The following is a 22,095-nucleotide window of genomic DNA, read 5'->3' as shown; positions in this document are numbered from 1 at the left end:
GACCATGTGATTGTTGTGGTCTGTTAGCTGCATAATTTTTTGTGTGGTTCTCTCCATTCTGTATGTATTGTATAATATGTTTACACTATACCATTATCTGTTAGCCACACAGTTTGCGTGTATGGTTTTAGCACTACATAAAATGTGCTCGTTTTAGTTAGGCAGTTTTTAGCTGTTCGCCAGTTAGGCAGTTAGGCAGTTTTTAGCCTTCAGTATTCCTGTAGAAAATGTATTGCCACCATCTTCTGCAGCTTCTTTCATCCTCACATAGTTCCGTCTGGGCAGGCGCATGCTCATTAGAGTAAAAGCTGAAAAAATCCAACTTTTTAACATTACTTCAAATGCGCCTGCCTAGGCCCAGAGGAAATAAGAACAAAGAGGACAAAGCTGCATATAAGATTCTACAGAAATGGAACTGGCCTGGGGTATCCGGTAACTGATTATATTGACTGGAGGGGGTGGGGTGCATAACATTTACCCCCAGTGTTTTACCTTTAGTTCTCCTATTATTATTGATTTATTTTTACACTGTTTGAGAGGAAACCATAATAGTCTTACACAAACCGTTTTCAAACCCACCATAGGCTAGCAGTATCCATAACTTTTATATGGCTCAATGTGAGGCTGGCATTGAATGTCTCTCCCAGCCTAAAGGGGTGGAGAAATGTTCTTTACAAGCCAGAGGCAGACTTAGATGATTTTGGAAGTTCCCATAGTAATGCAATCCTTTTTTTTTTTTTTTTTTTTAACTTAAAGGAACATTAACACTACTAAATAAAACAGTAATTAAAATATAATGTACTTTTACCCTGTGTTTGCTTCAGAAAGACTACTGTGATTTATGTAAATTCTCTGAAGAGTACAATGGTGTTTTGCAGAGCTTATGTTATCTGCTATGTAACCTGTGCCATTAAGCCCTATTTCAGTTTGAATAGCTACCCCCCATAGCTAAACGGCAGCTTTGTTTATAACTATAGTAGTGTATGTAAGGCAACCATTCAACTTTTAGCAGTGCAGACCAACAGTTAATATAAGTTACCTTGATACACTTTTATGGTGTTACTGTTACTTTAAACCCAACTGAATGATCTCATGTTAAAAACAAGGGGATTTTTTCCATTTAATAGGTGATGTCCTTTAGTTGTTTATTGTGATGTTATAGAAGACATTTGCCGAAGTGAGAAGGTTTCTGTTCAGCTGCTGAATGACATGTTTTTCTGACAGTTATACAGTAAATCTAAGTTACATTTTAATTATGTGAGAGAAACATCCCTTTCAATATGGAAATGTTTAGATATACACATGGAGTGTTTCTGCCCTATGTTTCTCTTCTTAGTAACAGTTGCTACGGTGCTTTCATCCTGCTCGGAGTAGTGCTGGGTGCTGGCTCATTCTCTGCCGGTGATTTCATTTTCTTAGAATGCCTTAATATGAAAAGCATTGGACCTCAGCAAGTTACTGCTAGCATGTTCAACAGAGGAATGCGGAAAGCTGCGCGCTGCAGAAAAAATTTCCTTTACTTTGTAGGTTTTAAGAAATATTATTTTTGTTTCTTATTGACAGTTGGCCTTATTCACTATAAGTTACTAGAGTTACTGTGTGTCTTATGAGTATTTCAGCTGTAGCCGCCTGCTAAGCAGCATGCACTGCAGCCTTCATGTGATATACCAGTGCACATTGCTTACTGCCTTCAAGTTGGATTTGAGCTCTGTTGGTGTCAAACTGAGTCATTTTTTTGGGTAGAGCCAGAACAGTATTAGCATAGGATTTATAAGGTACAAGTCAGTTGTATGTGTAAGAGGAAAAGGGAGCACAGAAAGTACTTGTTATGGCAGATCTTTGCACTGGCCACAGTTTGAGGCATAGATAAGTGAATTTGAGTATAAATGGCTGGGAAGAATGGTGAAAGTGTCTTAAAGGAATAGTGTCATAGGGAAAACATGTTTTTTTCAAAACGCATCTGTTAATAGAGCTTCTCCAGCAGAATCCTGCCTTAAAATCCATTTTTCAGAAACATAAACAGATTTTTTTAACTTAACTTAGCAATTTCACATGGGGCTAGCCCTATACTCTTAATTTCTTAGGCTGTGGCACCCTGGGAAATGAAGAATATGGCTAGCCCCATGTGAAATTTCAAAATGAAATATAAAGAAATCTGTTTGCCTTTTTGAAATATGGATTTCAATGCAGGATTCTACTGGAGAAGCTCTATTAACTGATGTGTTTTATAACAGTATTCCTTAAAGTTGTAGAACTGTCCTGTGCCTCACCTACTTGTGATTTTGGAACATAGGTATTTCAATGCTAGTATGCTGTATTGTAATGTTTATGAATTATATTAGTGCTGTTTCCTAAAGCTTTATTTGTAGCGGGCAGCTTATTTGCATAAGGGTAAGGGCACACGGGGCATTTTTACGTCATATTTTTAAAAATGCGGATTTGAGCCCAAGTATGCATAAAATGCAGCCCCATAGGCAATGATGATATGCGCCGAATTATAATCCCACAGGGTGCTTACAAGCTGACATCTGCCAGACTTTGCCATCATATGCATTTTCCTGCCAATACGCCTACAAAACTCCATTACATAGATCAGCATGGGATCTGCATGGTAGCAGATACACTAAACTGAAATATGCTGTGTATTTACAAAATGCAGATCTTACCTTAAGATTTTATCTTAAATTGGCATGTATTTTTAAGTTCCCCAAGTGACTTTCATTGTCCAGTGAGAAATCTCCTTTTCCATGGGCAATAATGCGCCCAATCCCTGGTAATCAGCTGAAAATGCAGAAAGAGACATTTTTGAGCCACTACCAAGGATTGCAGCATGTAATGTGTTTTACATGTGGCAGTTGAAAGGAAAGTGAAGGGGCAGGTATTGTTGGGCACTTTATTGCCCACGGTAGAGGAGATTTCCCTTTGATTGATGAAGTGCCCGTTGTGACATTGCCCTAGTGTATTTTCCTTGCGGAGATTCCAAGTAGTGTAAACGGGTGTTGTCGCCAGGCAATGAAGAGCCCTGGGTAATGGCTTTGAAAGGTTCTAATGTTCAGCACCTTGGACAGTAGCCATGCCCTACTCAACATATTCATGACGTAGTGCAGCCAGCAATGACCACAGTTGCTGTTTGTATAAACCAGAGGCAACATTCAGTTTTTGCTTTATGTAACAGGCCGAAAATGTCTTGTGTTATGACTTCCTGCTTGGTCCTGTTGGGTCTAAAGATCATAAACTGCAATGCTCTTTTTTTACATGCCTGCCCTATAAATGTTAGTTTACAAAGGTCACTTCTCTCCAGGAAATGATTCACAAATATATATTCTACTAATTTACTTTTTGTACATCAGTGCTGGTTTGACTTCCTACATATAAAGCATGACAGCGTCACACTCTTTGTAATGTTTATAGATGCATATTTATTGTAAAATAAAGAAACTTCAATGGTTTGGTGCTTTGTGATCTTCTGCAGGGTTAGTTAGCTCCTGATATACCTACCCCTGGTTAAAATCCTCAGTTAACTAAAATGAAATTTTCTTTAATAATCCACACATGAGTTTTTGGTTAGATATACTATTTAAGTGTCCACTTCATCATTTACTCCAATACATGCATATACATACTATGCCACCACAGATAAACACAACAAGGTTGCTAGTGGATAGGAATCCAGCTAATAATATGTATTTGCTATACACCCTTGATATAAGCAACATTCCATATGTGTATTCAGGCCTCCATTCACATTAATGTAGAGGGACTTCCATAATTTCCAGCTAAAAATGGATACGAAAACAAGAAATATTTTTGTACTGCTTCTATACTGCTATAATAGCATACATGCACACCAGCAGGTCCTTCAAACTCTGTTAAAGATTCTATCTGCAAACTGTTTTGTGTTCAGCTGTTTTTTGCATTTAACAGCCATTGTACTTTGTACTTATTGTATGTATAATGGAAATATGGAAGTAACAGATTCTAAAAATAACAGTATTGCTCTTTGCATTGCAGTTATCTGTGTTGACCGTAAAAAGATATAACACAAAGTGTGACTTAACCTAGTGTTTTAGCTATAACTTTCTTAGCAGACCAGCAAAATTGTAATGCCCCCTATCCCATAAAATATGGGGAAAATTATGATCCTTTCCTCCTGCATCAGTTAGGACCTTCACTGTGTTCTTTATAATCCTGTGTCCCCTAGAATTCCCTGGTATAAGCTATTTACTTTATTAGTGTATGCTTTAATATTATTGATACATGTCTAACATGAACTTGATGGGACTCTCTACTAGCCTACCTGTTATAGATCATATGACAAATGTCAAGCAGTTCATGATGCATAGTAAACTCTTGCATTACCATTATACAAGCTGTACCCATCCAGATGTCCCACGTGCCTGTAGTGCCAAAGGTTAACGGTGGCCCCATACTGGTTGCAAAGGGCTAGGCAGGAAAACACATTAACAAAGTGATACTTTGTTGGCCCTTGCTTAGACCAAAATGGTCACTTTGCCGGTTGAAGGACTGTGTCTCTGCAGTTGCCCCCCTCTATTTCTTGGGCGGAGACAGAAAAAATCAATTACTTTCACTTTCCATTTAGCACCCCTCTCATCCCCCCTCATCTCATCCCTCCTTACCACCTATAATTGTGTAGCATGGATATGGCATGGGTATCAGGTACCCCTTTCTGGCACATACACAAGATTTTGTGGTGCTACAAAACTTGCCTTAATAACAGTGCCCACAAATGGTGCTTTCTGTTCTGCTTGCTGTGTTTCTGAATTCCAAGACTTAAGGGTACAAATTGTAATACTTACATTTTATCTTTTAAATCCAATCACAGTACTCTGTATGGTTAAAAATCAGTTTAGAAATTTATTCAACCCATATTAAAAGATGAATACAGTTTTCGTCATCTGGGTTCCTCTTGTCTCGAGATTTTCAAATGCAGCAGAGTACTGACTTAATGGGAGTGGGTGACAAGATAGGTACCGTACCATACCTCTGGGATAGGCACTTGGGTCCATTCTTGTTCCCACACCTATAGTTGGTATCTCCAGATGTTTTTAGAACAAGGTTACTATCTTGATACTGACGCATATAATTGACGTTACCCCATCAGTGCATTAAATTAGTAAATATTTGTCAGGCTTACTGTTTTTTATTTCTGTAAAATAAAGTTCAGTAGAATAAAGTTCAAGAAGAATGGATTTTTCAGGCTGGGTATGTGTTTATGCTAAAAAAAAAAAACCCCATGGTGATACAGCGGTTAGCATTGCTGCATACGTTTGATACCAGCCAGGACACTATCTGTGGGGAGTTTTTCCCATGTTTGCTTGGATTCCACTCACACTCCAAAGCCTACAAACAGTTTGGGGTCAGTTTCATCAGGAGCCAATTAATGCGTGTGTGGCGTTTCTTTTATAGACATATAATAGCAACTCTGCTTTCCTCCTTGTTTATAAAGGAAAATGGTCAATCTGTGTAGTGTGCCCTTGCCCTTACTTTGTAAACTCCATAGGACAGGGTCTGATGTTTGTGTTCATGCTTTACAGGAGCCATTCTTATGCAGTATATATTAGCACAGTATAGGAGACTTGTTTTATCTGCTACAGCAGGTTAATTGGAAAATGCAGCTCATCAGTTTTTGTTTTCAATGTTTTGTCCAAAACCAAGAATTCAGGGTATCTAGTCAGCTGAATTCAGATGCGTGAGTCATAAATCATCTCAGTAATAAATGCTCTCAATAGGAATAGGAAAGCCTGGCTCTGTTGTCGGCAGCCAAGATGAGTCCTTACACATAAAGAGTGTGGGCTTCCTCCAGCTCATTCAGCTTAAATGTCAGCAAATAATCTCTAAAATACATTTTTGTTTCATAAACAGAACCAGCCTGAAGCAACTGAATGCATTCATTAAGCTGTTCCAAGTGTGCGGTTATAGAAATGAGTTCATATTTAGTACACAGTATTGTTGTTGAATAAAAACAACAAAAGAAAATAGTACTTAGTAACTGATAAATGTACAAGTGAATGGGCAATTTACCAAAAATTATGTGTGTAAAAGAGTCCGTTCCTCACAATTCCCATGCAGCCTGACAAAGCTTGACCGGGGAAACATTGCAGTGTCCAGATGTGCAAAGCTGAGACCTATCTACAGTGACTCAAGACCGCCAAACAAGCATCTACTAAATAGCGACTTGAAGGGGGGTTATACTTGCAGTTAATTTGTGTTTTTTTTCATTGTAATTAATTAAAAAACTTTTTCAGAGATCAGTTTTAACTTTGACTTGTTTGGAGAATGAGATGCTTATTTAAGTAGAATTCCCACTACTTCACTTCTACCCTACAGGTTTTCAAACATTCTCAAACTTCTTCCTTGGGTTCCAAAAATGCTAGGAAAGGAGCTGTAAGTGGATGGGTGAATCTGGCAGATCCACATGTGTAATTAGTGATAAGCTTTGCATCAAGAGAAAATATGCCCTAAAAAGGAGGGGCTATGTACCTATAGTGGCTTTAATTGCACTACTAATAAGTCTACTACTAAGTCTTACTACAGGTATAGGACCCATTATCCGGAATGCTTGGGACCAAGGGTATTCCGGATAAGGGGTCTTTCCATAATTTGGATCTCCATATTTTATGTCTACTAAAAAAATCAATAAAACATTAATTAAACCCAATAGGATTGAGTTTTGCATCCAATAAGGATTAATTATATTTTAGTTGGGATCAAATGCAAGCTACTGTTTTATTATCACAGAGAAAAAGGAAATCAATTTTAAAAGTCTAAATTATTTGATTAAAATGGAGTATATGGGAGACAGGCTTTCCCTAATTCGGAGCTTTTTGGATAACAGGTTTCTGGATAACGGATCCCATACCTGGTGGGAAAGCATGTGCCACCTTTGGTTATAGAATTGCCTTCATCTCTCCTGTCATCTTTTTGGCCTTATCCAAGATTCTTTACTGTTCACTAGTGCCAGATTTAGATTGTATCACAATATGGGAACCACTGATTTAAGCTGTATATGTATGTGTTCTGGCTGTTCATTCCCAGTGTCCCAAAATAGTCAGCTGCAGCTTAAAAACTGGCATAAAGACTTCCCTTAATGTTGTTGATACTGGCAGCATTGCAGCTATGTTGATGCCAACAATTGGTTTATTTATAATCTTGGTGGTAGCTCACATTTTAGTATTGCGAGAGGCCATGCTGAAAATATTAGAATGGATTTGTTGAAAACAAGTGGCTAATGGGAACAAGCCTTTCAGAAGAGAAGTGACAATTCTCAGAAAACGGAAGTGTCTCATTTGTAATTTGGAATTCCCCAAACTTAATAGAGAATTTATAAAATTAGACTGTTGTGCCAAAAGTGCATCAGTATAGCAAAGCAACCTACTTTTGGGCAGAATGAGGCAGTGGCAAGTATGGGAGCTATTGAAACATTGTTTCATATTTTCATTACAACATTTTTGTTCACCATTTTACAGGTTCAATACAGTGGCAATCTAATACTTTTTTTTAACATACTTCTTTTTCTAACAAATGTACTTAATTGCCGCTGTACTTTCTTTGGGTTTATTTTAAGAAGTGTTGAGCGTTGAGCCTTTCTTGGTTTTCTTTTGCATCAATGAAGGTGCTAATGACCCTTCCAGCTCTCTGTCGTTATAGTCCTAAATTTGACTTGTAATAGAATTGTAAAAATCATAGTTTCTTTAGAAATTCTCTAAATTAGCCCATTTCCTGAATATAGAAGGAGCCTATAAATAGTTGTTATAGTAATTTTGCAATGGCTGCTTAGTCTCTTAAGTGCTCAACCTTTATGTTTATATTGCTAATGACAAGGCAAAAAGTGCTTCTACTTCGCCATGCAAGACTGGCACCAAAATAATGCTAAGGAAAGCACAGATTTGGGAGACATATCTCATATATCCAACTTCTTTAGTAGTTTGATGAAAATTGTGTTTGGAAGTGAAAAATATTACTTATCATTCCCATTTGTTAAATGGGTCTTGCAGGCTATTGATTATTGCTGGCGAAAAAGGTTATTAGAATATTTATGAAAGGATACATCAGCTGTAGACCTAGAGATGAAGAAACTTTATACTATGCCTTAATGTAGCATTAACCGATCTCACAGTCATATTGTACTATATTCCCAATAGTGTAGAAAAGGTTGCCATGTAGTGTTTTACCTCGTGGATCTTGCTTGTTCTTTAACAGAATGCTTTTAAGTTTGGCCTGATCCAGCACATAGGTCAGGTCACGTGCCAGTGCCGAAATTCAACAGCCTGCTATTATATGGAGCAATTGGTGTTTTATTGAGTTGCATAAAGGTGATGTGTTTTTGCTAGTTCTAACGTGTGCAATCCAGGGCTATTTGCCACATACCGGTATGTCATCATGAGCCTCTGGCACTGTCATATTCATGAGGGGAAGAAGCACCATTAGCATGATCATTTATATAGTGCTAGCAAGATATGCAGCGTTTGCAATAAAAACAACACATTTTTTGTGTTTCCAGTCACAGCTATGGATAATCATTATTTAGTAGGGCTGGGCGATATACCGTTTAATACTGAATACCGGTGTTTTTTTTAAAAACTATATTCATTTTTCAGATACCGCAATACCAAGGTGTCAGGGTACTCGCCCATGCGGCCCGGTCTCGCGCGCCTCCTTGTGTGCGCGCGCGTCCCGTTTTCCGCGGGATGGTGCACGTGCGTCAAAGCACACGTACATGTCAAAGCGTGCACGTCCACGACGCGCTGACGGCGCCTGTTCTGCGCATGCGTGGGGGGTATTTAAAGCTATCAAACGCCTCCTCCTGTGCTATGTTGTCTGCGGCCTTGCCTGGGAAACTAAGCCTGCCTGATTTACCTTACGACTTTCTGTTGCCGATCCTTCGCTTGCCTGACTCTGATTTTCAATACTGCAGTAATTATTCTCTAATTTATTAGGAAATGGGGTTAACACCTAATCATGCATGGAAAAAAAAAATACCGCCAAATACCGTGACACCGATATAATTTTGAAAAATACCGTGATATAAATTTTTGGTCATACCGCCCAGCTCTAGTATTTAGTTCTATTTTTTGAGGCTAATCCAGGTTTCATTTGAGAAGCTTTATGGTGCATATTGCAAAAATATTTGCAATGTACAGGTTATGCCATTTGGTGCAGCTCTTTGAGCTACAGGTATAGAACCTGTTATCCAGAATGCTTGGAACCGGGGGGGGTTTTCCGGATAAGGGATCTTTCCGTCATTTGGATCTCCATAACTTAAGTCTGCTGAAAATCATTTAAATGTTGAATAAGCCCAATAGGATTGTTTTGCCTCCAATGAGAATTAATTACATCTTAGTTGGGATCAAGTACAAGTTCTATTTTATTATTACAGAGAAAAAGGAAATAATTTTTAAAAATTAGAACTATTTGCTTGTAATGGGGTCTATGGGAGATGGCCTTTCCGTAATGCGGAACTTTATGGATAATGGGTTTCTGAATAAGAGATCCCAGACCTGTACTAGAAGGGAGCATGAACAACTACATGTTACACCGAATGTGGAGCTGTTTTTGCTGTTTTTTGGGTTTTAGGTGAGCAGCATTTTAGGCGTCCCTTAGCTTAGCCACTTAGAGCACCAGCAGGCAAAGCCCTGTACTTTCCGTTTTGATACTGGGAGACAGTATGGATTTTCACTTTTACTCAGTGATGAGTGGCAGCTAATGCAATGGAGCTAAATTCAAAAGAATGATAGTGACTCTTAGTTATGTAATGTCAATTCAAATGGCTACTTTACTAATCCTTTAAAAATGCTCATCAGTCAGCTTAGCAGAGTATTTCTCACAAGTAGTCTATAAATCAGAGCCTTCCTTTTGTGTTTTCTGTTGGGCTTTTAGCTTAGGAATTGGAGAGTACTTAGTGGATTGATCACTTTATAGTTCTGCAGGGAGATGCAGAACAAAAAGAGATGCTGATCAATATTTTAAGTCCTAATAGCTAAGCACTTGGTTTCCTCATAAAGCATGTCTGAAGCTCTGATGTTGGTGTAATGGGTTATACGTTAATTTTATATTCTAATGTATTTCACATAACTGTTTATTTCTGGCTTGGGAAGGATGCATTTAGTAACATAATCCAGAGAAGTGTGGAGCTATCCCAGTTAGACAGTTCAGACACCACGCGGGGATTTTTTGCCTGCAGATAAATGCAGAATCCACCCCATGTGGCATTAGTCTTAGGGAGAAATTCACTCACCTCATCTGTGCATTGGGTTTATTTTCTGCAGATGTTTTGCAGCTGGTGCAGCTGGTATAAGAGAAGCCATTGTTTTTATGAACATTGTAGCTTTTAAGGGGGACTTCCTCTTTAATATTCAGCAAACACAATGAGTATTGCTCTGTGCTACACTAGGATGCTAGTAGCACACTATAATATTCTGTTTTGGTGGCATATGTATTCTTAAAATTCTGTGCACAATCCCATGAGCCAAAGTCACTCATGCAGGATGCAGGCTGGTCTTCCTTATTGCCTCTTTGCTGGCAGTAGGTCAATACAGCATTCTAATGAGTCTTCTGTGGATGTTTACAGTGGCATACTCTTAGGGTAGTGCCAAAAGAGGCTGATTCTCAGCCTGCGGATAAAGGCAGGCCAAGAATCAGCCCCTTTGCTGGCATCACCTTCTCCCTGAGCCTGCACCTGGAGCCACTGCAGCGACCCTGGTACAGGACCACAATGCACCAAAATGTGTGAGTTTGGGGTTCGGTGCCCAAATCCACTTCCCTGGCACAGGAAAAGCCAGTGTAGGGTCTGGTTCTTGGCTTGTGTTTATGCTTGTGGAATTAGCCTTACAGTTCCACTGTTTGCACTTTCCCAGCTACCTAAAACTGCCCATTCACTTTAAGATTCGCTCTTTTGATTGGATCACATTGAGGGGGCCTGCAGACCCATGGGACAAGGCCACATAAATGTGCTGATGCTTTTCTTTTTGGATGTTAAAATCGCCAGTCCCACCTGTGACCCCCATTTATATGCCAAAAAGTTGCCGACTTGGTCTGAAAGTATTTATTTTGGAAGCTTTTATAAGCCTGTGTATAGCCGCATTTAGTCTCCTCAAGTAACTGAACTATAGTACATAATTCATTTGGAAGGAACAATTTAGATTTTGGAAATATTGTATCTGTAGCTGTGAGTTAAAACAAGACCAGCACATGTTCAGAGAAACAATCTTACATGGCAAGGCTGGGTCAAACTTTAAAATCCTATTTCCTATTTCTTGGACTTTACCAATTTATATATGGGAGTACAGATCACCGAAATGCTACAAATGTTAATGGGTATACAAATCTAAACAAGGCATTTGTTTCCTTTAAACTTACCAATTAATTGATCGCTCTGTGAAAGCCTTGGAATTTAATGAATTAATCAAGTAGAAGGGGTCTGTCTTAAGCTGGCCATACACGCACCGATACTATCGTACGAAACCTCGTTTCGTACGATATTCGGTGCGTGTATGGCATGTCGGCGAGTCGACCAATATCGCAGGAAGCTGCTGATATCGGACGACTCGCCGATCGGCCAGGTTAGAAAATTTTGATCGGGCGCCATAGAAGGCGCCTGACCAAAATCTGCCGTCAGGGCTGAATCGGCAGAAGGAGGTAGAAATCCTATTGTTTCTACCTTCTTATCTGCTGTTTCAGCCCTGACGGTGTGTGGCGGATCTGACGATGTTTTGTGCGACCGATGGTCGGACAAAACATCGTCAGATCGCCACGTGTATGGCCAGCTTTAGCCAAAATGCCTCTGATGCCTTCTGACTACAGAGGAGAACTTACCAGCCTGTTGGTATCTGTCTTTTGTTTTGCAGTCATCTGACAGTCACAGATTAGAAAAAAAGGGCAAGGGCACACGGGCCGTTCTTATGTTGTTTTTAAACACACAGATTCAAGCTTAAATACGCTAATAAAACCACAGGTGGCTGATGTGTGTTTCCCAGCCAACTGTAGCAAGATAAGGTTGCCCGATGTTATTACGTAGTGTAATTATGACATGAAAGGTAAAGTTTTGCCGACATTTTGTAAATACTCAACATATTTCAGCTTAGTGTATCTGCTGTCCTATATTACTTTATGGCATTTTGGTGTTCTGGCAGAAAAACTAATTCGATGGCGTAACCTGGCGGATGTTGGCTTGTAAGTGCTCCATGTGTTTAATGAGAGACTAAAAGATGAATAGGCGCGTGCTTGAATAGAAAGACAAGTAATAAACAGTAACAATAATATTGTAGCCTTTCAGGGCAGTAATTTTTTTTTTTTTTGCTGCTGCCGGGGTCAGTGACTCCCATTTGAAAGCTGGAAAGAAGCAAAAAAAAAATAATAAAGATAATAAAGATTATAGGATTGTATAGAGGCTTTATTGTGTGGGCCAGTGCCTTAAGGTTCCCATACACACAATAATATTATCATATATGTGTGTATGGTGGGTTAACGAGGCAACCAATATTGCCAAAGGCCTTGGATATCAGTTGTCTTGTCCATTGGCCAGCTTGATAGGCTCCCGAACATTGGCAGTTGATTATTGTTGAATTGTCAGATAGGGGTAGACTTCTATTGTTTATTCCTGCATCTGACAATTCAGCTCTTGATGTTAGTGGATAACAATTTTCTCTGCAACCAGTGGTCGCAGGAAAGATCATTATAGTAACATGTATGGCCAACTTTAGGCCTGCTCCGGTTATGCATGTGATTTCACGCTCAATTTGCTGAGTGACTTCCTTTAGTGACTAGCTCGGCGCATTCTGATGTTTTGAAGCTAAAAAAACAGGAAGCTTGGAGGAAGTTGCTTGAGGTGGTAAGCCACAGAAATGCTGTTAACCGCAGGAAGCAGCTGAACAGCCAGGCAGATAACTGCTCATCTCACTATGTTTTTTGGAAAAGAGGGAACTGCAGGGATGAGCACTAACTTACTACAAATGGTAGTAACAATCCCACGTGACTGCAGTGTCCAATATCACAATGGCTAAATCCTCTGTAATATGTTTGGATCTCCATACATTTTCTACTAAAAACTCATTATACTGGGCACCCCCCCAATGCATTTTCCACAGAATTCCACTGCAGTGACAAGGTAATTGCGCTGCGCCTGATGCAATTGCACAGAAGTCCATCTGGTGTTATTTCTAATGTTTGGCATGCGAGTGACGTCTGCACCTGATTCTTTAGGCGCAAGTGTACTGTGCCTACTGACACTGGGTGGGAAGGGAACCCTGGAGCTGCCGCCTGGTTAGGAGGGGTTAGTAGCTCCGCAGTTATTCTGCATCAATGGGCATAACGGCACTCGATTCTGAAGGCAAAAAGGACTGAATGGCACTGAGTGCAGTTGTACGGAAGTGCATATTGATGCAGGTACCTTAATGAAAGGGGATAACATGGAACATACTACAGGGAGAAGTGCAGGAGCACATCAGCACTTGTGGATGTAAATGAGCCCTAATTGCTTTATTTCTGTATTAAAATATACTGGCATTTTCATTTGGAATGTCTTTTTAATGATATGCAATCTTGAAATAAAAGGGGTAGTTCACCTTTACAAACCAAAGTAGTATACCGCAAACAATGACCTTCTGTTATTTATTTTTTCTACTCTTTAGTGAACTTTAGGTTTAAAAAAAGGATATTTTGCTCCCTTTTAAACAAATACTGTAATTTAAAATATTAGTTGATACATTTACGTTTGATTTGTTAAAAGATAACAAAGAACTCCGTGAGAGTCCATCCTCCCCCACCCCACCAATTTGTCCCTCCTATAATCTGCCCTGGTTTTCTTACATGTTAATAAACAGCAGAATAGCACAGTTGGCGTGAGTAGTTCTAGTTTGCACCACCAGCAGCCCAATTTATTGCCACACACTTAATTTTTTAAATCTGTAGTAAAAAAATTAAACTTGGTGGGGGCTTAGGGGGATCAAAATAGTCTGTATAATACACAAGTAAAGGGCCCCCAAGGCAAGCCCCCTGCTATTATATGCCTACTTACTAAACATACAGTCCAGGTCCAGAAAAATCAGCACATGTATCCAGTGCCTTAGCATCTTCCCACACTTGCCCTCTAGACAGGTGCCTCTGCTGCCTACCGCTAATTTCTACCCTGGTGAGACCTGTGAACCCAATTATGCCTTCCAGGCAGGTTCTGTTTATTTTACTCCATTCTGTGATTTTGTAAATGTATCTGTTCATTTATTTTAATAATTGCTGTAACCATATCAAAATGGTTAGAACTTTTCCCGGAGTAAGATCAAAACTAATTGTGCCATTAGGATTAAATGGGTGTACCTTGACTTTAACTCCACAGTTATATCAGCAAGTAATGTGTTATAAGAGTGCTGTGCTAAATGAGTAGTCAAATTATTTGTCATTCTGTGTATATATTAAATCTGTGATTTTTTACAGAGAAGTGTAGGGAGCATGAACTGATTTAAAAGTCATCATTCTGATTTGTGGGATTGCAAAACTTAATTCCTATTTGCTTTTCTTCCTCAGGGAGCCCGGTTTGGTACATTTCTGGAGCAGCAGGTGCATTAACCAGACATGGTGGGAAGGACAGATTTCTCAAGAAACGTGGCCTGAAAACCGCCCATCAAATAAGATCTGTATGTTTATTTCAGTTAACCTTTTTTAAATGAATTAGCCCCTCTCTTTGAATTGAGCTGTTACTGCGTGTCTGGTGGAATAGAGCGTGGCAGACTAAGCGCAGGAAACTGATGTAGACAGTTATACACCGAATGTCATTGTGGTGTAGAGGGAGTCACACACAGAGGGGGTAAACAACATTAAAGCCACTGTGTGTGGCTATAAAGGATTCGGCTGTAATCATTTTCTAGGAAGTGTATAGCTGCTTCTATAGCGAACTCTGCGTGTAACAAAGGTTTAACATTTCTAGTTCATTGACGTTAACCTTTTTTCTGCAAAGGTCTTTGAATCGCCTGCTCTTTGTGCTTGTGTTTATACACATTTTACCTTTTGTTTTGTGAAGTACTTTCTACATATGATATTCAAAGAAAGTCAGCATAGGTACTGGCACACAAGGAGAATATTGCTGGTGGGAAAGCATTTCCACTCATCTGCGGTAGTGAAGATTTATTGTCATTGCCTAATGTCCTTGAAATGCTTTACCACCGGCAATAAAGTAAGTCGCCTGTGGGAAAACACATGCAGAGCTTCATTTTCTAAAGTTGCCTTGCAAAAAACATCAGGTGACTTCGGAAAAACGCCACACATATGTTTTTCTACCAGCAATTTACATTATTGTTGGTGGGAAAGCATTTGCAGATTGTACATAGTATCACAAGCTACTATTCGCCTGGTGCATGGACTACAGCAGACCTCTCCTAAGGGAGAAGACACACAGAGCAACTAGAAGCAGCTACTTGTCACGGCTACAGGTAATAGGCAATGCTGATGGTTTATTGATAATTGTCTCTATGTGTGTTTTAGCAATGCTGATGGTTTACTGATAATTGTCTCTATGTGTGTTTTAGCAGAGGGAATTATCAGTATTGTTAATGGCAGGGTATTTTCTGGCATTTAGTAGCTGTAGCAAGTAGCTTTGTTTGTCTTCACCCTAAGGGCTCTGGTACACGGGGAGATTAGTCGCCCGCGAGCAGGGAGTTTTGCCGCGGGCGACTAATCTCCCCGTGTGCCAGAGCCCTAAAACATTTGTGTTGTAGTTCAACCTCTAGTCAAAGCTTTCCTCTATTGTTGACTTCTGGTTGTATCAGGGATTGAGGTTGAATGAGAGATTACCCAAAATGCTCAAATCATTTTTATTTTTTGGTTATATGCAGAGCACACATTTCTTTGTGATGTGCATGGTATAAAAAGACTGTAAAAAATAAATAAATAAAAAAAACAGTGCTCCATTGTTAGTAGTTACATTGGAAAACAAAGGTGTATAGGCACACATCCACTTAAAACAAATGCAAATTATTTTTGGAAGCCAACTTGCATGTGCTATTAGGGGTATAAAAAAAATCAACAATAATTTGGAAACGTGTATTTTCACACATAATAAAGAAGCCAAACTTGCCAGTCAGGTTGTCCCACAATAGAGGATTGCATTGTATTTGCCATTTTTGGATTTCCTTTAATATTTGCCTACATGAACACACTGGGATGGCATGGATAATCCGGATAGACCAGAACGGCTCCTATATTCTGTGCTTGTATTGAGAAACCTTGGATACCTCCATGTGTTTTCAGCACAGCCATCCTGTCCTACCAAAACTGTGACGTTGTTTTGAATTGTAGAAAATGAACAGGCACGAGTTTCAATATAAAACCGACTTTCAATATATAATCTTTCTCTATCTGTGCTATTAATGTATTTTACATTTTGAGCCAGGCGCCCATTCTTGATCCATTAATACATGCTGTTAATTCATTTATATTCATATATTTGTCCTCAGTGGGTTCCAGACTGGAAACAAGAAAGGCTTGATAATTGCTTTCTATTATATTTGTAATTTGCCATCAGAAGGTGAAATGGGTCTTTAAAGGAGAATCAAACATAAAAACTCAGAGGGGGATAGTAATTTTATGGGACCCCACTGAATCAAAACGATAACCATCTGTCCTGCACCTTTTTATGAAAATACCCCAGCACAGGGTACTTACTCACTTGCAGATTGCTGTGCCACCAGTTTGCTGTTTGTGCCAGAGATTCTATTGTGCGCATGTGACCCACCCAAGGTAGATAAAGGGTTACCTGCTAAAATCATAATGGCAAAATATTTACAAACAAAGGAATGCCCACTTTGGAGTTAAGTATGCTAATTGTTGTATGTCACTTGTGGCAGATTGTTTAAACTTTTAACAAGTTCCTTTGTAGATTTGAATGTGATGCTATCTGTTATTGTGGAAGTGGTACTGTGCTAACCATGGCAGCCAGTGCGGCATCCTACACAATTAACATGCCAGCACTGTGAAAACTGTGACAACTTTGCATGTCAAGTGGGGATGAATTATTCACATTCACATTTGCATCATTACCTGAGCTTTGTAAGATCTGAATGGTGTCCTGCTCTATGTAATGTTTTAGTTTACACTGATTCTCATATAGTTTGCTTATTTGCAGGGCTGCTTTACAAATTGGCTTCCATTTTCCTTCAAAGGAAACATAAAACATAATTTAACACCACTCCCCAGTCTTGTAGGCAGTTATGAACAATGGTTCTGCTGGTTTCAGGTCAGGTTAAAAATGTTCATTATCTTTAAAAATGCCCCTTTCTTTGAGCTCCCTATAGATCTTCTCTGGCGACTGTTCCCAATAAAGGGTGAATCTGTCCCAATGTTCCTTGCCAGAAGCACAATAGGACGAGTATATTTAATGCACTGGCACATTCTTGTTTTTTGCAAAATATGTCCCCTTTAAACTGATGTCCTTGGCGTACATTTCCTGATTCATATATCTAATATCTAGCTGGAATAAGGCATATAGTAGACTGGAAGGCTTTTTTTTACAGGATACTAACACATGCACAAAAACAAACACACACGTAAAACATCCATAGGATCCCCATGACCAAAAAGTCTTTGAATGACACTTTTTTCCTTCAAAATATTTCTTGTGGCATTGACTGACTTGCTTTGGCGATATGCTTTCATGAACTTTCTTTTGTACTGTGACCATATTGCAGTAAAAGTGCAAGATCAAACACAGTGCAAGAAAAATAGAAGATTTCCTGATATTTATATTTATTTATCAGTGTGCTTTGTCATCCTAAAAATTGCTTTCAGCGTAGAAGTCTACATACTGTACCAGGAGTTAAGGTGGCCATACATGTGTAAATTTAAGCTGCTGATTCAGCCCAAATCAGCAGTTTATGTGCCTGTGTATGGGCACCCCCAACCGGCTAAAAATCATCCAAAAAAAGTAAATCCGGTAGATTTGATTTTCTGGCAGATTTGATGCGCTGACGGCCTGCATCCCCATTGATGTAATCTGATTATTTGGCCCTAGAGCACAAGGATAAATGTAAATCATACAAAACATATCAACATAGGCAAAGTTGCTTGTCAAAGTCATTTTTGTGTGATTATGAAATTCATTTACCCATTCTGATTTACATTTATTCCTGTATATAACAATTTTTTGGGTGCTTTGCCACCAGCAGGAGAGTGTGCCATCAACCTAAAATAAAGGAACTTGCAAAACATAGATCTGTTTATCACCACTATTTTTTTTTCTTTTTCTTCCTTATTCTAATTTTTGTTTGCCTTGTTAAGCTGGCACAGTGACTGGTGGGTGCCCTTCCCATCAGTGCTACAGACATTGGTGTTTATCGGTATCCTGGTTTTTCTCGGCAGAAAAAATGCTTAATGACCTTAGCCTTAATGATTGATAGTGGCAATGGCTGCAACATTTTTCCATTTTTCTGCCAATCAATGTCAGCATGACCTTCCGTTCTCTTTATGTTAAACATTCTATTTATTAAAAATAAAACACTTTATTTATAAGTTCAGATCTTCTTATGTAATTCCTAATTCATTTCTTGGTGATGCAGGGAAAGGAAAAATATTACCCTCACACTTCAAAAGTGAAGCTTGCTTATGGGCCCTGTACTGTTACTATTAGTCCTGTAACGTCTGATTTGCTAAAAACAAACCTTTTTTTAGACTGTTTATGGGATCTGCCAGTACAAATAGAACATTCCGCTACTTTGCTCTAAAAACCCATTTCTCAGCTATAAGTGAAACCACTTTTATTTTAAACTCATGTCCTTAGGGAAGATCCCTTGGTGAATAATCATCCAGAGAGTTTACTCAGTAACTCAGTTGCCGAGGTTGAAAAAATCACTACTGCAAAACTAGATTATCTATCAGCTTATTATAGTTCACTTGAGAGGAAGTCTGTGGCTCTCTATTCACTCATGTAGGATTTTAGTAAAACAGAACTCACCCTTTAATAAATATGATCCTAAGGGCTATGCCACACTGGGCAGATTCTTGGCCTGCGCATATCCAACTTCAGTGTGAAAGAACTGATAGATGGATTGATTGGGACAGGCATCTTTGAACCATGGATATCTTTTAGAATAATAGTGACAAAGGATGATGTTTCTAGATGGTATCTGATATCATGAATGATCACATTTTCAATGGCTTGACTGTTCATTGGTTATATATCTCTGCTGCCAGTTAAGTAAAATCCAAAGTTATCCTTCTGTCATTTTATAATGAAGATATTCTGTCATTTAGGGCCCAGTGTCTCAAATGTGTAGGAGCTTTTAGGATCATATTTATCAAAGGGCGAGTTCCATTGCTAAAATCTCACATAAGTGAATAAAGAGCTATGAAATTCCTCTCAGGTGAACTGTGGCAAACTGATAGATACTCTAGTTTTGCTGTTTAAATATTAAATTCCCTTATCTCTTTCAGTTCTTTCACACTAAAGTTGCTTTTTATATCACAGTTTGCAAAAAACATGCTGTCTTAAGGTGCCCATACAACGGCAGATTTAAGCTGCCGTTTTGAGTCCTTTAGACCGATTCGGCAGCTTATCTGCCTTTTTATGGGGACCCCCAGTGGCCCTATCCGACAGATATCAGGCTGAAAATCATCCAGGTGTCAGGTAGGTTTGATTTTTTTAGTTGGATCGGGTACCTTATCAGGTATTACCTTATTGATGTGGTCCTTGCTCCAACCGCTCCTATCTCCTTTGTTGAAATTCGATCTGTTGGCCCTAGGGCAAAACGATTAGCCTGATATTTCCCACCTTAGATTCACATATCAGGGAAAGATCTACTTGTTTGGTGATCTCGCCAAACAAGCAAATCAACCAAAAAAGCAAATGTATAGCCTTTACTCATTTGATCCACTTTATCCCTTCTCTGTCCCACTTCTATACTGAGCTCAGTCATGGTACCTTTAAATTCTCTTAATATTTTGCAGCTCTTTTCCTTGTGTTGGTCTTAACCTTATGGCTGCTACATGGCCCTCCTACTGTGACAGCAAGACTTTAATTTTCAGTTATACACTTGACATTGATTGCACAGTGCCTCTTTGTTTTACTTGGCACACTTGCAAATATTACATGATCCACAATATGATTTGTATAGTTACAGTTATCCATCCTTATGTGATTGCTAAACATTCCTTTTCCCCTACTGAATTTTTTTCTTGATTCTTTGTTCTACTTGGCACACTTGCAAATATTACATGATCCACAAAATGATTTTAAAAGTTACCATCATTATTTGATTGTTAAAAATTCAATGGGTGGAAAAAGAAAGTTTTTCTTGTTTCCCCTTTTGGCTTATATGGTTTAGAAAGACACTTTACCCTGGTTATAAACAGATTTTGCTAACTGTTTTGCTTGTTGCAATAGCACAAATATTATTTATGACTTGGTGCAGTGTAAGCAAGTTTGCAGGTTTTCCGCAGCTCTACAGTTCGTAATTTGAAGAGTGCTTTTAACCATAAAAGAAAACAGTTCACTTGCGCCCGTGTTTGCTTTGGCTTCCAGACTCCTGACTTATCACAATATTCTCTTGTCTCACTATATTTGCACAGAAATCATTTGCTTGGATACCCAGGGTATAAACCATGTGCCGCGGCAGAGCGCTGGAGTCACACAGAGCCTCTTCCCATTTTTATGGAGAACTTTACCACACATTTGCACCCGGGATCTATTATTCATGATATTAATAGTGACCTTTCCAGGGTGTAGCCTTTGAAGTATGGTGTATATGTAAGCACACATGGCCAAAGGATAAATAATGTGATCATGAGCACACAACTAAAAAAGTTATGGGAAAAGAATATAAATAGTAATTATAGGGCAGTCTATAATAATAATAATAATAAAAAAAAAAAACTCCGTAAGCGATTAAAAACTATATCCTAAAATTTCTTTGCCAAGAGGTGAAAGTTACTGCTACTTTGCTTTACTCACTTAAAAGTGAGTGCTTTAAATTAATGGTGTATTTATCATTCTGTAAAGGTGAGGAACACATATTCTGTTCTGGTTTTGTTCTGGTATCTTTCTTTCTCTTCCAGTATCTATCCTGTCTCTCTGATGTACATCTTGCATACAGTTAGGGGGAGATTTATCATTTATTTATTTTTTTTCATGATTCTAATTTTTTTTTAAAAAACTTAAATGTCTGGTATTTATTAAGTGCAGAAAACTTGAATGTAAGAATTTGCCCTCTAAAAGCTTGCGACTTTCTATAAAAGTCAATGTTAGTTGTACTGGTCAAGCCATATTTTCAAACTCAAAAAGTTTTTAAACTCGAAAAGTTAGAGGATTTTATTTGAATGAGTTTTCCTTATTAATAAATAAGCAAGCATTCGATATGTGAGTTTAATCGATTTAAATGAACAGTAACAAAAAAATGAAAGTGTATAAAAGTAACTCAAATATAATGTGCTGCTGCCCTGCACTGGTAAAAGTTGTGTGTTTACTTCTACTATAATCTATATAAATAAGCTGCTATGTAGCCATGGAGGCAGCCATTCAAAGGAGAAAAGGCGCAGGCACATAGCAGATAACAGATAAAACACTATTGTATTCTACAGAGCTTATCTGCTATGTAACCTGTGCCTTTTCTCCTTTTTTCCAGCTTGAATGGCTGCCCCCGTGGCTACACAGCAGCTTATTATATAAATTATAGTAGTGTTACTGTAGCAAACACACCAGTTTTACCAGTGCAGGGCAACAGTGCATTATATTTTTATTACTTTAAAGCTCTTTCATTTTTTAGTGTTACTGTTCCTTTAAAAACCAAACTCTAATTTACAGACTCAAAAATTGATAAATAAGCCCATTAGTATTGTGCATAGTGATGTGTGAGTGGTCTATTTTTTTACAGGTATAGCCTGACCTTTAACTCCCTATCTTTACTCACAATATATAGAGAGTAGGGATGCACCCAGCCAAGATTCTGCCTTTTTCACCAGGATTCAAATTTGGCCGAATCCATGGTCCTGGCCGATCTGAATCCCTAAAATCATGTGACTTTTTGGCACATAAACACGGAAGTTGAAAACCGATATCTCAATTCTTAAAATCTATTTATATTAACATGTCATTAGAATGAT

At 38.6% G+C, this 22,095-nt stretch overlaps 1 protein-coding gene across 1 annotated transcript in view; it reads left to right on the top strand.

Annotated features, from left to right (window-relative positions):
- Positions 1-22,095, top strand: part of pik3cb (phosphatidylinositol-4,5-bisphosphate 3-kinase catalytic subunit beta) — a 97,903-nt gene that overhangs the window by 16,326 nt on the left and 59,482 nt on the right. The window contains 1 exon segment of the mRNA NM_001079460.1: positions 14,536-14,645. The gene's annotated coding sequence lies outside the window, so the exon portion shown is untranslated.

This window comes from Xenopus tropicalis, chromosome 5 (assembly GCF_000004195.4).
Source record: "Xenopus tropicalis strain Nigerian chromosome 5, UCB_Xtro_10.0, whole genome shotgun sequence".
NCBI classification, from domain to species: Eukaryota; Metazoa; Chordata; class Amphibia; order Anura; family Pipidae; genus Xenopus; species Xenopus tropicalis.
The sequence above is the reverse complement of the archived record's forward strand: the minus strand, read 5'-3'. Positions and strand labels throughout refer to the sequence as shown.